The 17,063-nt window shown below is 49.6% G+C and overlaps 1 long non-coding RNA gene and 1 pseudogene across 1 annotated transcript; one reads left to right on the top strand and one right to left on the bottom strand.

The window, feature by feature from the left end:
* Window positions 1-304: 304 nt before the first annotated feature.
* LOC147982385 (uncharacterized) lies at window positions 305-2,509 on the bottom strand. Its single transcript, XR_015599188.1, has 4 exons — window positions 2,085-2,509; window positions 1,855-1,978; window positions 810-1,758; window positions 305-710 (listed from the first exon to the last, which is right to left on the bottom strand). It is a non-coding gene; the product is annotated as an uncharacterized LOC147982385 (long non-coding RNA).
* An 8,966-nt stretch (window positions 2,510-11,475) lies between these two features.
* Window positions 11,476-12,740, top strand: LOC147982384 (uncharacterized protein At1g65760-like; annotated as a pseudogene).
* The last annotated feature ends 4,323 nt before the right edge of the window (window positions 12,741-17,063 follow it).

Genomic DNA, 17,063 nt, shown 5'->3' with positions numbered 1-17,063 from the left:
CTTGATCGACCTTGAATCTTTCCAACTCTCTTCGTTTGGATGATGTCTTGAAGGTAAACATGAATGATCACACAATCTTCTTTTTCAAGACATGCTTGCAATAAGCTCAACTCTCACATGACCAAGCTTTGGATAATTCCTTAATAGCACCTTGGTCAACACAAACTCTCCTTGAAACCAACACATGTACTCCAAGAAAAGCCTATGGACAAAACCTTCAAATATAACTCAAGGCAACCATTAGTCCATAGAGATTGTCATCAATTACCAAAACCAAACATGGGGGCACCGCATGTTCTTTCACTAAGATAAGGTCTACATCCTGCATGGAAGCCATCTACACAAGGCTTAAGTGCCATAAAGAATCTGTGGAAGTTAACCTTACCATCCAATAGTTTAGTATCAACCTCAACAATGCTTTCGGGAGATCTCAGTTCCATCTCTGCTTTAAAATTGAATAGGTATCGGAAGCTACTACCCCAAGACCCATAGATCTCATCCTTTGCTCTTTCTCTCCCCTTCCATACAGTGTCATAGCCAGTGGTTACACTCCAGTCTTCCTCCAATTTCTCTTGTAAATCCTTGCAACCAATGTTTAGAGTTTTCCTCAAAATTTTCTTAGACCTTTCTCGAACCCAATCTTGTGAGGCCATTGCTGAATTTAATCTGCTACTTGAAACACATGTGTGTGCCGGCCCTATCTTGTTAACCTGCATATAGAACAAAGTTGTTACTGTCGCTACAATAACAGGATGCTACCATAGTAAAAAATAAATAGAAAAACTGAATATATTAAGTTATGTTGGTACCCTGGTCTTTGCCTTATCAGCCATCAAACGACATGTTATTTTCCATGGACAATCCTCGGCCATACAATGTGCCATCCACATACTCTTATTAGCTCTATGAGTTCCAAGGTTAAATTCTTCATTGATTGCCCATTGCCTCACAGCCCTCCTACAATCTATCATTGTTGGAAAGATTGAGCCTTTCTCAACTTTTGGATAATCTTTGTCATATGACATTTCTATCTCCTCGGGAACGTGATCATCAACTGGTATAGCTCCTTCAGCCATTAACTCATCACTAACATGGCCCGTAACAACCGGAGCTGGCTCATTTACTGGTTTAGCATCCTCGGTCTCATCCTCAATTCCGAGTACCTCACACATGTCTTCATGGGATATAGGATATATTACATCATCACCAATAGGAGTTATTGCTATAGCGGACCAATCAATGACTTCACCATCAGATTGCATATATCTCGAATCGCTAAGAAGAAAATTACCAGTTGTAGAATCGTCAATACATGTTGCACTACTTGCATTCGACTGGTAAACGTCAGTACTTGAGCAGATAATATTGTCCACAATCTCACTAGATGGGATATTTTCAGAGCAATATGATGTTGTAACCCATTTGCAATGTCCACAACTTGAGCTAGCACTAGCAATTTTTTTTCTTCCCATCTCTCAAGAAAAGCTGTCAGTAGCTTCCAATAATTATCGATCCTCTCAAACTGATTCAAAGTGCTTGTCTTGGCACAAAATATGGACCTCTTGCTTACTTCCCCAAACAATTTTGGACCGAATGAGTTCGACCATTTTTTCAACCGTAAAATGTTTCATGTTAATCTCAAACTCAATATCATGCTCGGCAACTTGACGCTCGCTGCCATCGTCAAGCTTTGCGACAAATCGGAGAACTCTAACTGTTAATTCATAAATGACAACACGCGACTCCGCACCTTCTTCCCTACAAAATTAAATGGATTTTCGAAACACAAACAATGGTTAGGTCTAACTATTCATAAAAAACTGATGTTAACAATTTATACAGTTTGTGACTGACCCTGCTGGAACTGCGCCCTCGTGCTCCATCACGGCGAGCTAAACTTTTTGCTGTCGTAAAGCCAACAAACTAGCTCTCCTCCACAAAAATCTCCATTATATAAGGTTCCTGGATGACTTGCTTCCTGATTCCACATGTGAGATCAAATTGAAGGAAGAGAGAGATATAGAGGAGGAAACCTGTACTGGTAGGGAAAGAAAGAGAGATCAACAGAGAAGATGGGAGAACACCTGTAACTCACGGCAAGATGAGCGGCGGCGGCGGAACGGGTCGAGCGGCGGCGGCGGAATGGGTCGAGCGACGAGTGATGAGGGCAGCACGCCGGGGCAGAGGCACGGCGAGTCAACGACGATGGAATTCGCGGCGCCTGTGTGAGGAAGCCGGCGAGGCGGCGGCCCTGCTTGCCTCGCGTTCCTCTGTTTCGATCGAAACTGATCGCTAGGTTCAATCGAACCTGTTGACCGGGCAGAAAAGACCAAAGGGCAAAATCGTCCAAAATATTATGACGTGTAGGCCCATACCAGAAAAATGAGAAAAAAAGCCAGTTTGTGTCATTTTATCCAGCCATAGAGGAAAAGTGTGTCATTTAATCAAACAAAAAGAAAAGTGTGCTATTTCCTCAAGGTACGAGGAAAGATGTGCTATTTCCTCAAATTGCTCCTTGGGCTCGACGTTCTCTAAGGCAATGCAGATGTCAACTGATGAGAACGGCTACCTGCAAAGAAACCACATCTACTACTCCCACCATCGATGCTACCCACGAAAAGAATCAGTGCCCGGCGACGCCGAGGAGTTCTTTACAGCCTCAAATAGCGATGGTCGTCATGTGTACTACAAGACACACTACAAGGAAGATGAAAGCGTTCACAACAACGTGGACGGGATCACGACGGTGGGGCACTATGTGATGGGCGCTGATAGATATCCTCCTGTGTGGCTTTTCCCTCCAGATCTTTAGCCAATTTTGTTTTGGTACCACTACTCCTATTTTCTCATCATGTGCTTTTTGTTTCTTCACAAAACAATTGATGATTTGAGCACTCATCCCGCGTGGAGTATGTTGCTGGCACCGGACATCCAGCTGTTTTAGATTGCTACTTTATGCAATGCTTCAAACCCCTTCATATTATCCAGCTCGTACGGGTGTTTGGTCGATCTTATGTAATTTTTATCATGCGCAAAAAGAAAAGGTCGAGATTTATGTTACTGACATCGAGAAATGTGATATAACTTTTGTTTTAAGAGAGATTATGTTGATCAGTAGTTTCTTTAGATTTTCTTTCAAGCTGTGTTACTCCTTTTCAATTATTGAACTTTGGTGACTTTATTAAATAATGATCAGGTCCTTTACAATGAATGGAACTAAGAAATCAGGAGTTTGTCTGACCACATGATTCACAGTCCTCCTAAGAAGCTAAAACGAGCAATGAAACTACTCTGTGGCCGACACTCAGTGCACGATATGCAGACGACGCTAGATCCGGCTGCTGTGCAACCGAAACTACTTGACGAACGACAGTCCTTGGACGATGCTTGCACGACCGATGATCCAACGGTGCAAATCCACGCATCAGATGTGATTAAAGGCTCAGCTGGCTCTGTCGTCCATAAATCGTGCAAGGAATGTCGTGTGTGTAGCAATGCTCCAGTGCAACACTTACTAATGATGATGCATGGTTCGATGCATAGTGTCGTCCATAGATCGGTCAACCAGTGTCGTCCCTGTAGCAACGCTCAACGAGCAATATGATGTGTTGATACATTCGCTTACCGCGTGGAATGATCTGTTGTCGTGTTGCCGAAAGTCATCATGAGCTCACCACGCTCATCGATCCGCCAGAACTGCACCTGAAGCTCTATATTCCAAAGGATTTAGAACAACTTGTACAATCTCAAGTGAGTTGCTTTCAATCGTCATGTAGAATCAATATTCCCAGGTTGGCTGCTAGACGGAGGCCCATCAGTAGTGTAGCTGCCTCCTTGGACGACACACCCAATGCAATGCCCCTGAAACTTGCTGGTGCCATGATATTAAAGTATCACTAGAGTCTCACAAGGTAGCTCCTAGAGCCCCAGTTTCCGAGTTTATGTCGAACGGGGCGTCTGTTGGAAATATGCCTCCGTCCTCGAGGCCGGACAATTCAGCCACGCCCTTGGCCGACGGCATCGTGTCTGCACTCGTGCCATCCCGCACGTGGTGGGCGAGACTACTGAGGTAGTAAGATCAGCGGCACCGAACGCCAACCAGCGAGACCGCGTCCGCCATCGCTGTTTCCCGCATGCATGTTGCCAGCGACACTGTGTCTAGTGCAATCCCACCACTTTCTGCTGCACCCACAACCGCCAGCTCCGTTGATTATCGCTATGCCGGTATGCTGTGGAATCCCCACTTCCATTACCAGATCTGCATGTCGGCGACAGTGCCACCCCTTCACTCACATTCTCGCGGCGACGACAGGCATTGGTGCGCCAGTCGTCTCAACCAGAAAATGTTTTGTACTCAGATTGCTGCAGATTGTCTTTCCCCACTCAATGTTTGTACTTAGTTCAGGCTCCTGCTGTGATGCAGATTAAGCTATTAATTTGTTGCAGATTCTTTCTCCCAGGTGCACGAGACTGGTTCTAGTGTATTGGTTCAACGAGTTCTTTGAGGCTGGTTTTGAGTTTTTGGTTTAGAAGTTCTTCAGCTGATGATCCCCAATGGCTACTGGTCAGGTTAGTTCAAGTGGAATGACATATCTTATCCAATAACCAAGTATACCTTAATACAATTGCCTAGTTCCATGATTATGTCTTCGCAATAAATCATGACATGCTACGGTTGGCAATAATTGTTGTTGTATATGCACCAGGTAGTTTAGGAGGATAGATCCATTTTCCATATGCAAAACAGAAGCATAATTTTGGTCTATCTCTTCCCAAACACATAATTCGTCTCCAATCTGATCAAATGATGTATCTACTGTTTGTACAGATCCTACAAAGAAGAAATGATTATTGAACATTTGCTACTTCCAGTGCATGCTTCATTGTGGGCCTCTTTTAGCAACTTGGATAATTTCTAGAAATCTAAATTCACTATGATGTTAATAAATTTCTTTGCGTATGAGTGCTGAAATGTATTTAACTTGAGGTTCCAGAAATCAAATTTACCATTCCATCACGCGAGAACGAATACATATTCAGGATCGTCCAATATTAATACAACACTGCAGCACCTTCTCCAGTTGTTGATAGATAGCTCAAGCCATCGCGCCACCAATGCTACTTATGCTACCTATCCAGAATTGATATGGCAGGCCAGGCAATTAGCTTTCAATCTGTACCTGCTACATTTTGGATTAGCCTCTGTATATAAATTTACATGAAACTCGAATGTAAAAAGATCACAATAAGGGTGTCTTGTTGCTAGGTAAGATCTGTTAAGAATTTTGTTCTTGGTCGCTTCCTAGGGTTTTCTTTGGTACTACAAAGCTTTCATCCAAGTCAATGCTCATGAAGGTGAAATTAGAACTGTCTTGCTCCATGTTAGTTTTATCCTACTTGTGCCCCATTGCACACTGATGAACAGTGAGCCATGTGATTGGACGCCAAAGGTAATACAACTAATACTTTAATTACACTAAGTTTTGATCGGAGATTGTAAGAATAAAATTTATAAAACATTGATTGTTGTTTTAATTTCTCACCTTCATGAGGCTCCATTGTCTTAGATATAACTTCAGATAATAACATTGGTGGATAATGTGAAGTTTGAGCAGAAGATGACCATTCATTTTCATTTATGTACCGGAAAGGGTTACAACACTATTCCTTTAGTTCGACAACACAGTTTTTCGCTCAAGGTTGCTTTCCAATGGATGATTCTCCAGATTTAAAGTAGCTATTGATTTCAATATTTGAATTTAGTATTCTCCATGAAAGGAATAAAAACAAAATACTTTGTTATTTAATTAAGTTGAAGTAATGTCAATGATTATGTGAATACTTTGTTATTTAGCCTCACAACCGCTCATGGGAGCTACAACGGTGATGGTGGCCGATGGTGGCAGGAGATGCGGCCGTCTCGACAGGAGCTGCAATCAATCGACGCGAGCTACAAGCGTTGAACGGCGGTGCTACAACTGCCTACGGCGGAGCTGCAACGGTAGCGACAGCGGAGCAGGTTGGCCGGCGAGGGCGGATGGCCTAGGGACGAGCACGGCGTTGCGGGTGGCTGACGCCCACCGGCGCGCGCGGGGGAGGGGGCGGGGGATTTGGGAGGGGGGGGAGAGGACGCCGTATGTAAATCAAAGACGAGAGGGAAAGGAAGAAGGCAACGCGGGGGAGGGGGGGGGGGGTCCAAACGAATGGTTGCGCGCGGCTGAAAGTTTGGGCCGGCCGACCGGCACCTATCACTGCCCTAATATATTTGGGTGGGAAAGTTTCTCAGGTGATTCCTCAAAAGGAAAAAAAAGCCACAAAAAAAGAAGAGTTAAGGTTGACGTGACAACGAGTTTCTCAAGAGTCAAGAGAATTTGTCTGCAAGACTATAAGCCTTGCCGTGCACGGACGCATGCATGAATGGCGTGTCGGTGTTCTCGTCCACGACGTGGCAGCGGCATTGGGATTTATAGGGCGATGGCAAGCGGAGGAGCAGGCGACGGTGGCGGTAACGAGGTCTCGTCTCGCCTTCGCCTAGCTAGGTTTTTTTTGAGCGGTAAGAAACTGCTTTATTGATCAAAGGGGATGTTCAAAGGAATACAAATGGGATCATGCGGGTACCCTAGCCACAAATGGCGACCCCTACTAAGCGAAACTAAAAATTTTACCAAACTATGAGCTTCTTTGTTCGTGTCTCTACCTTCATATATAAAATTACAAGCCTGAAAAAGCAATTTGTTCTCCCTGATCTCACGAATGATAGTGTCGTTCATGCCACGAGCATCATTTTTTATGTCGTCCACTACCCCTTTGCTGTCGCATGAAATAATGACTTTGCCTAGATTCAAATCCAAGGCCAGTGCTTGAGCTTCTCGACATGCTAAGGCCTCCAAATAGGCAGGGTCTGTAACTCCCGGAAACACCATTGACGAGGATCCTAGGAACTGGCCTTCGTCATCCCTGCAAACAGCGGCAGAAGCAGCAGTGGCGCCATCACGGGATAGCCCTCCGTCGACACTGATTTTGACCATACCTGCTACTGGAGGTTTCCACCTCTGGGGGTGCCTAGCCGGCGCCACACAAACAGTGCTATTCAGAACTTTTTTGATTGCCTCCAACTCTGATATGAACCGCTGCACAAAGATATGAGTGGCATGTGGACTCTGGAAGTTTGATTCGTGGATCGCCTTCCGCCTGGCTGTCCATGTAGCCCAAAGAGTAACTGTCAACAACACAAGTTTATCGTGTGAGAGTGCCTCAATCATCGCAAACAGCCACTGCTTCGCCGATGGTTCTGTAGTGGCAATGAGGTGTTCAGCAAGATCCCCATTGGTCGAAGCCCATATACATCTCGAAGACGAGCACTCAAGCAAAGAATGGCGCCAAGAGTCTCTAGCGCCACATAGCTGACAATTATCAGAGTGCGACATTTTCCTGCGTTTGCGGACATCTTCGATAGGGATTGATTGTTTTGCTAACCTCCAAAGAAAATTCCGAATCTTTCCTGGGACATTAACATGCCAAAGCTTCTTCCATCCTCCTTCTACTTCTCTATTGGAAGCGCTCGCGCGACCCTCGAGCCATGCTTCACGCCTCCGTTTGGTGCTTGCGAGCATACGATATGATGACTTCACAGAGAAATGTCCATTCCTCTCAAAATACCAACTCCAGAGGTCAGTATCCTGCCTAGTAGAAAGCGGTATGCTCATGATGGCATCAACATCTGTCGGTAAGAATAATTGTTGCAGCAGTTCACGGTTAATGAGCTCGGAAACAAAAGTGGGCCGGGCAGCCGACAAGCACACTATTGGCCTCATATTTTCATCTTTGGGGATCCAGTTATCTAGCCAGATGTTGGTGGATGAACCATCACCAAACCTACTAATCAGACCTTGGCGTAAGATATCTCTTCCCTCTATAAGTGCTCTCCAAATTTTTGATGGATGGTTATCAAGTTCAGCTGACAAGATTGTTCTAGTGGGGAAGTAAACAACTTTCATAATCCTAGCACACAAGGTGTCAGGGCCTGTAGGATCCGCCATGCCTGTTTAGCCAATAAAGCTAAATTGAAAAGTTCAAAATCTCTGAATCCCAAGCCTCCCATAAACTTTGGTTGCGTCATGTCATTCCAGGAAACCCACGCACGCTTCTGGTGACCATCCTTACTTCCCCACCAAAAATTGACGTATGAGTTTATTCAGGTGCTCACAAAGTCCTCTTGAAAGTTTGAAACAGGACATAGAATAGACCGGCACCGCTTGAGCCACTGACTTGATGAAAACTTCCTTACCCGCTGAAGAAAATAATTTTGCAATCCATCCTTTAACCTTATTCCAAAGTCTATCCTTTAAATATTTGAAGGCTCCAGTTGCAGATGAGCCTACATCCGAGGGCATCCCCAAATACCTGTCGTTTAGAGTTTCATTAGGCACATGCAACAACCCCTTAATCTCTTCCTTAATATTAGCTGGGCAGCCTTTACTGAAAAATATAGAATATTTACTAGCATTGATACGCTAACCATACGCCCTGCAATAACTATCCAACATGTTTGACACTTCAATTGCCCCAAACCATTCGCTTTGAAAAATAGCAGGCTATTATCTACAAACAAAAGGTGGTTAACAGAAGGCGTCGACGGCGCTACTTGGATTCCACCCATCTACGATGACTGAACTCTGGAGTTAAGGAGGCACGAAAGGCCCTCTGCTGCCAATAAAAACAGGTAAGGTGAGATAGGATCTCCCTGACAAATACCTCGTGAAGGTCTAAACTCATCCAATTTCCTTCCATTGAACAAAACTGCAAAAGAGACAGAGCTGACAAGGTTCATGACAATAGCGACCCACCTATCAGAGAATCCCAATTTGAGCATGATGGCCTTCAAATAATCCCACTCAACCCTATCGTATGCTTTCAACGTATCAAGCTTCAAAGCACAATGGCGATGCTTAACTTCCTTATTGTGTTTCATAAAGTGCAAACACTCATATGCCACAATGATGTTATCTGTTATCAGACGTCCTGGGACAAAGGCGGACTGTTCCGCTGAAATAATATCTGGAAGGACCACTTTAAGACGATATGCAACCACCTTAGAAGCAATTTTATATAACACATTACACAAACTGATTGGCCGGAACTGTGATAGGAGCAACGGATTTTTTACCTTCGGGATCAGGACCAACACCATCCGGTTAATGCTTTCGGCGCTTTCTTGCCCCTCCACTATTTTCAGAACTACCTTTGTCACTTCCGAACCACAAACGTCCCAGTGTTTTTGAAAGAAGTGCACAGGGAAGCCATCCGGACCAGGCGCTTTCGTCGGGAACATTTGGAACAAGGCAGTTTTCACCTCGTCCTCTCTATATGGCGCGTCCAGAAGAGCTTGCATGTCATTAGTGATTTTTCTAGGGACCGTGTCCAAGACTTCCTGCATGTTATTCACTCCTTCGGAAGTATAAAGATTCTGATAAAACTGGTTGGCCATACCTTCCATCTCATGTAAGTTGTCGGTCACCTGGACATCTTCTCTAGTCAGAGCCTTGATGAGATTTTTTCGTCGACGGATCGAGGCCCGCAGCTGGAAGAAGCGTGTGTTCTTGTCCCCGTCGGTAAGCCAGTCCACCCTCGAACGCTGCCGCATAAGGATCTCCTCGCGGCAGTAAAGTTCGATGAGGCGCTCTGTAATTTTTAACTCCCGATGACTTGGACCATCTCTGCCTGGAACGTTTTTGAGTACGTCTAACTCTCGTTGTAGCTTCTTTATTTCAGCACAGACATTACCAAAAGTGTAGCGGTCCCATCCCCACAAACTCTCGGATAAAGCCTGTAGCTTAGTACTAATCTCCTGGACCGAAGCACATGCATCGTTTTTGCTCCATTCTTTCTCTAAGAAACCTTTGAGTTCCGGATGTCTGTCCCACATCACCTCATATTTGAAGTTTCTTGACGGGCGTGCAGTACTAATTTCTCCCTTGAGCTGAATCACAATAGGGCCATGGTCCGAGCATGCGGCGGTGGAGTTCAACTCTTCAGCAGCCGGAAAAAGCGCGCACCACGCCGGTTCTGCTACTGCTCGATCTAACCTCACCCGAGTGTAGGATCCGCCAGCTACCTTCTTTTTGAAAGTCCAAATTCTTCCCTTGTAGCCGAGATCGATAAGACCGCACACATCAAGGGCGTCTCTAAAACCGTCCATTTGAGCTTGGCTTCGTTGAGAAACCCCATCGTGTTCTGACTGATGAGTAACTTCATTAAAATCGCCAATAGCTAACCATGGTAGTCTCAAGGAACCTGCAAGGGATCGCAAGGTGTCCCATGTTTTGTATCTTTCACTCACTTGCGCTTCTCCATACACGCTGGTCAGACGCCAAGGTACGTCTCCAAACTCTGAGATACTAGCATCTATGTGGTACTTAGAGTAGCCCAAGATCTCAAGTTTTATTTCATCATTCCAATATAACACAAGACCACCGCTCCTACCGGAGCTACTAACTGCATAAGACTTATTAAAACCAAAAGACGCTGCTAAATTTTCGGCGCGTGAGCTAGGAATTTGAGTTTCGAGCAAGCATAGCACGACCGGGGTAAATTTGGCCGTTAGCAAACGGACCTCTTGAACTGTCGCGGGATTACCCAAACCGCGACAGTTCCAATTGAGAATACTCATTGCGCCCGGCGGTCCTCCTCGAGGGAGGCCGCCGATGTTGCTTCACGTGTGGTTGACTTTGCTGGTGAAGTAACCTTTCTTGCCTTCTTCCTTTCCTTTGGTGACAAATACGGAGCAGGAGGTGGTGGTATAAGGGGTTCAGAAGGGGCCCCCGAGGCCGCTGGAGCAGTCTCCTGAGTTTGCTTGCTAGCTTCCCTCGTCACTGGATCATACATGTTCAGCTTGTGCGCAGCAGTTGCATCCCTCTTTGGCTCTCCTGTATGATCATCATGCTTCAACGGGCTCTGAGCCGTGTCGTCCTCTTCAGCACCATCATCTAGGCCTGCCTCATTAGATGTCCTCTTCCTTGGTGCACCACGTCTACCACGACCCCTTCCACGGAACCTGCCACGGGGAAACGCGGACCGGCAATCGTTCTCCTGATTACCCTTGATTGATCTCCGTTTGGCAATCATCCACTTTCCCCACCGAATACTTTCTGGTGGATGGACTCCGTCTCCACACTCCTCCATATCATGGCCAAGTAGGCCACAAACCTCACAAAAATAACCAATCTTTTCGTACTTCACCTCAAGGAAGATCCTCTCTCCGGCCAGGTTCAGCGGAATCCATCGGATGAGAGGCTTGGCAACCTCTATACTTGCAGCAGAAAACGAACAGGCGGAGTGGACTGGGCCGGGTCAAGATGGGCTTAGAGGCAGGTCTATAATTGCGATCTGTAATCGAAATCGTCCTCTCCCGCTAGGTCTGTCTCATCGACCGATCTATAATTGCGATCGTGCCGGCACACGCACACGGCCACAAAGATGGAGGAGCCGACGCACACAGCAGCCGTCAACAACGACGGCAGCAGCATCAAGGCCGGGACCTCAGCGGCGGCCATGGTGGCGACAGAGTGGTGGTCCATTCTCCCTGACGATATCCTCAGCCTTGTCTACTCCAGGGTCGCCTGCGCGGTGGACCACGTCCGCTTCGCCGCCGTGTGCAGGTCCTGGCGCGCCATCGCACCGATGCATCCCCCACGTCGTGTCCTCCCGTGGTTGATCCTCAATCCAGGAAGCAACGACAGGGCGAAGCACGTCTACTGCCTTGAGGACGGTGCCATCCTGTCGCACTTCTGGTTTTCGAACAAGGCCGTCGGCGGGCGCATCATTGGCAGCCATGAGCCCATGACGGCGGATGGGTCGCCGTCTCGGATGCTCCGCTGAGGATTGTGAACCTTTTCTCCAGTGCTGAGCTGCCGCTCTCGGCGAAGCAAAGGAGTATCATACGTCTACTCCCGCGCGCCAAACTGTTTGTTCCGCTGAAGGTAATATTCTCCGAGCCGCCCACCTCAAGCGATTGTATCCTTGCTGCCATCATCGGCAGGTCTGAAGTCGCGATCTGCGGACTTGGCCGCGTGAGGTCTGCATGGTCGCCGCAGAGATTTGTTGGGATGACGATCACGGATATCGCCTTCTGCAACGGCCATCTTTATTGCCTCATGTCAGAAACTATGGAGATCGTTAGGTTTGAGGTCGGCTTAACCGAACATGGCGTGTTCAAAGGTCATCCTCAATGGCTGGATATACAGGACCAGGGATACTTGCAGGTCAATGGCGATCCGGACGAGCGTGCCGTGTACATTGTTGAGCTACGTGGCAAGATCATGATAGTGATTAGGAAGACCAGAGGGTCGTGGTGGTGGGCACGCAACAATACATTGCCTTTTTTCATTTGTCTCGAGCTAGTTGATGTCGGACATGGCTGGTACAAATGGGAAATTGTGAAGAGCCTAGGAGACCATGCCTTGTTCTTGGGGCCGACGTTCTCCAAGGCAATGCACATGTCGACAGGGGAGCATTGCAGCCCACGAAGAAATCACATCTATTACTCCCATCATCGATGCTATCCACGAAAAGAATGTTTGCCCGATGACGCCAAGGAATTCTGACGAGCTCAAACAGTGGTGGTTGCCATGCGTATTACAAGCAAGATGAACAACACCGACGCGAGGATCATGTCGGTGGGGTACTACGTGTCGGGCGGCAATCAATGTCCTCCTATGTGGCTTTTCCCTCCGGATCTCTAGGCAAGTTTGGTTTGGTCATGCTTCTCCTATTTTCTCATCTCAGGCTTCCTGTTTCTTCTCAGAACAGTTAACTAGTCAAGCATTCTATCATGTGAGGAGTATGCTAAGGACATCTGAAGGTTTTAGATAATCACTTCTTGCAATTTTTCACACTCTTTCATGTTATCGAACTAGTATGGGTTTTGTCGATCTGATGTAAAAAACAATTATGAAGTGCATAAAGAAAAGTCGATCATGTTACTGAAAGGATCACGACGAAAAGTTTAGAGAAGTGTAATTTTACTTTTAATTTTGATTGAGAGACTATGTTGATCGGCCGTTTATTTCGATTTTCTTTCAAGCTGTGCTACTCTTTTTTACTTAACCGATACAAAGCCAGCTCATATATATATTCATGAAAACACAAGTATATGTCGCTTTGCCATGCATGCATGAATCGAGGCACTTACGAAGATAGAGCCGATGCACACACGACTAATGGCGACGACTTTAACCAAAGGACGATGGGAGGCTTCTCGCGCGCCGCTTGCTGAGGACAGACCGGCTCGTGGCCTGGACTATACCCATCGCCGTGGTGGTTCTGATTCTCAGGATTGGGGGCGTCCGTCGGACGATGTGTCGCGGTATTCTCCGCCTCGGCGCTTCGTGGATGCCCAGGATCAGCCCGATCTCCCACCCCGGAAGAAGAAGAACAAGAGCAAAAAGAAGAAGCGTGCTCAGACAGGTCCTTCCCATGGCGAGGGGGCGGTCTCGGATGTTCGTCCCATCCTTCCTGAACCAGAGCAGGCGGCTCCAGTGTTGCCTCTGACTCGGGGCGGACGGTCCAGATCTCGTGAGGAGACGATGTGTATCAACTGTGGTTGCACGGGGCACTTCCGTTCTGAGTGCCCGGCGCCCTCCCGCTGCCCCACGACCCTGGCTTACTTGGGGTATGGATCTGAGGGATGTGGTTTCTACTACGTCGATGCGGAGCTGGACGAGGAGCCCGTCAGGCCGCACTTGGCGACGGTCTCGCTGGTTCCTGGTCAGACTCTGCCGCCATCGGTCGTGGTTAACGCGGACCTTATCCGCGACGAGCTGGCGGCCTACATCGGGGACTACCGTGACAGCGACTTCTCTTGGGTAGTCACTGAGACGGCACCGTTGGTCTTCTCGGTACCGTTCCCTTCGGCGGAGCTTCTTCGCTTCTGCACCCACGACAACATCAAGTGCCCAATCAACAAGTTCCTCATCTCCGTCAAGGAGGCCGTCACGGAACCGGACTCAGTTCCTCCGCTCACCCCGGTTTGGGTGTTGGTGTATGGGCTTCCAAAGGGAAGCAGGCTCTCCCCTGGTGGGGGCAAGAGTGAGCATATTCTCAAGGCCATCTCAGAGCCGGTAGGCAAGCTTCTCTCTGTGGATCTCACGTCTCTGGATGGGGATGGCCCGGCCCGGATCGAGGTTCTATGTCCGATGCCGGCCGAGGTGGATGGCATGTCCTTGATCTTCTACTTCGGCAAGAAGGGCCGGCGTCTCACATACGAGGTTGATCTGGAGGAGCTCGAGAGCCGGACGGGCGTGGTCCAGCCTACCCCGCCTCCGGCCCCCTCCGGCGATCGATTCGACGGAGGCGGGGAGGGCTCTGAGGAGTCGGAGGAGGAGGAGGATGACACCCCCCCGGAGCAGGTCCCTCCTCGGCTGAGTCCGGCTCGGGTGGGTGGGGCGGGGGCAGGGCCCCCCAAGGCTGTCGCTCTCGCTCTGTCTGCGGCCGGGATGGCCTCGCCACCCCTCTCAAGGGGAAGGCCCACGTCCCCGGCATCCTCGCCGATCTTGGAGCACGAGGAGGATTCTGGCAGCGTGGGGATGGATGTGTGCCCGTCGTCGTCCCCGCGCTCTCCCGGGGTGGTGTCGTACTCTCGCTCACCTGGGACTCCACCATCACCAGCTGTGGGGTCCCCGGCCTTGGTTCCAGCTACACCACCGCCACCTCGCCTAGGGGTGGGCCAGGCTGCTTCGCCACCTCCGTCGGGGGTGGGGTTGGACACGGTCAACATCGTCTCTCCCGTGCACAGCCCCGGCGCTCGGGTGATGCACTCCCCGGTTGTGGTGTCTAGGCAGAGCGCCCGCCTCTGCCGGTCCCGGACCCTTCCGGATGGGCGAGTCCCGACGGTCGCTGAGATGGCGGCCATGCGCGTGGCGGCACGTGACCTCTCTCCAGGTACGACTCCTCCTCATCCCTCTGGTGCCTCTTATTCCGGTTCTCGTTTTGTCGTGCTTGGCTCCGTGCCGATGGCACACCTTGGCGACGTTGCTTCGGATTATGATATTGTGTTTCGGGGAGAAAAGGGTCCCCGACTCGAGCAGATCTCGGCCATCTGTGCCAAAGAGCGGCTCGATGGGGCCCTTGCTGAGGCGCGGGCCCGTGCTGAACAACGGGTTGCGGATGCCTCGGCCCCGTCTGGCTCCGGGCATAGAGAGCCTGGAGCTGGATCAGGCCCGAGCCGGCCTCCCTCTCGGCCTGACGCTGCGAGGGACCCTCCAGTAGGGAGGGCCTTGCGGGGACGGCCTCCTACGCGACTCCATCCCTCTGAACAGGCGATGGAGGTTCGCGGTGTTTTTGCAGACATGGCAGGTCAGGCCCCCGCTAAGAAGGGGCGTCGTGGCCGTCCATTGAAGCAATTTCCAAACCCCGCCCTAGGCGGGAGGGCTAGTTCGGCCCCACCTGAGGGGCCTAGCGATCCCGGCAAGGTTCCTATATGAAGCTCCTATGCTGGAATATTAGGGGCTTCGGCAACCTAGGCCGCCGACGCCAGCTGATTGACTACATCCGACAAGAAGACATCGATATTGTTGGCCTTCAAGAGACGGTTCGTCAGGACTTCTCCATTCAGGAGCTTTAGGGGCTCTCTCAACACCCTTTTGCCTGGCAATGGCTCCCGGCTTCTGGGCAGTCTGGAGGCATTCTCCTGGGGGTCAGGGAGGACTTCTTCTCGGTGGAGGATATGGACCGCGGGGAGTTCTTCCTGAGTATGGCCATCACCGACCGACGTGTGAACCTCAGCTGGGAGGTGATCATTGTCTATGGCCCGGTTGATCACGGGCGGTCGGTGGGTTTCCTGGCCGAGCTGCAGGATAAGGTTGAACGGTGCACGTTCCTAGTGGTGGTGGCGGGCGACTTCAACCTTATCAGAACGGAGGCTGACAAAAGCTCGCCCAACATTGTCCGACGGCGTATGCGCATGTTCAGTGATGCCATAGCTGCGATGGCCCTCCGTGAGATAGCCCGCGTAGGGGCTAGGTTCACATGGACCAATAAACAGGTGGACCCTATACGGAGCGTGCTGGATCGGGTCCTTGTGTCCGTGCAGTGGGAGGTTATGTTCCCACTGTGCTCCTTACGGGCGGTCACTAGGATTGGCTCCGACCACGTCCCCTTGCTGTTTGCGTCAGGGGAAGGGTCCCCACCGAGATCTAGACGCTTCTATTTCGAACCATCGTGGCTCCTACAGCCGGGGTTCGTCGAGATGGTTCAGGACCGTTGGGTGCAGGCTACTCTAACCTCGCCTCGGTCCTTCTGTGCCACAGACGTTTGGCATCACTGCTCCAAAGTCATCCGCCAGTTTATGCGGGGTTGGGGCGCCAACCTGGGTGCTGCCCTGAGATCCCGCAAAGGGGCGCTCCTTGACCAGATTAAGGCCTTGGACGAGACTGCTGATTCAGTTGGTCTGTCGGCAGACGAATGGTTGCAGCGATACGCCCTTGAAGCCTCCCTTATGGAGATTTTCAAGGGGGAGGAACTATTCTGGCAGCGACGGGGGGGCCAGAAGTGGCTCCTTCAAGGCGATGCTAACACCGCGTATTTCCAAGCGATCGTGAATGGGCGTCGCAGGAAGTGCTCCATCCCGTGCCTTTGGGAAGGGAACACCCTTCTCGAACACCCGGATGAGATTAGGACCCACATTTACTCCTTCTATAAGGGGCTCTTCTCGGCAGAACCCCGTGGTGGGATCTCCCTGGCGGATGATTTCTGGCCCCTTGCGGACAGGGTATCTGACATAGAGAATGCGGAACTGACTATCCCTTTCTCGCCGGAAGAGGTGGGGCGGGCGATCGCCTCGATGAAGGCTGGGTCGGCACCGGGCCCGGATGGCTTGCCGGCTGCCTTCTTCCAGATGTTCTGGAATGTCCTAAAACCGGTGATCATGCCAATGTTCCATGAATTTTACATCGGCACATTTGACATGCCGCGCATAAACTTTGGTGTTATCACCCTGATCCCCAAAGTAGTTGGGGTGACGGACATTCGCCAATTCAGGCCTATCACAGTTATCAACGTCCTGGAGC

This window comes from Triticum urartu, chromosome 3A, assembly GCF_056163025.1.
Source record: "Triticum urartu cultivar PI428250 chromosome 3A, HENAU_Tu73, whole genome shotgun sequence".
NCBI lineage: Eukaryota > Viridiplantae > Streptophyta > Magnoliopsida > Poales > Poaceae > Triticum > Triticum urartu.
The sequence above is the reverse complement of the archived record's forward strand: the minus strand, read 5'-3'. Positions and strand labels throughout refer to the sequence as shown.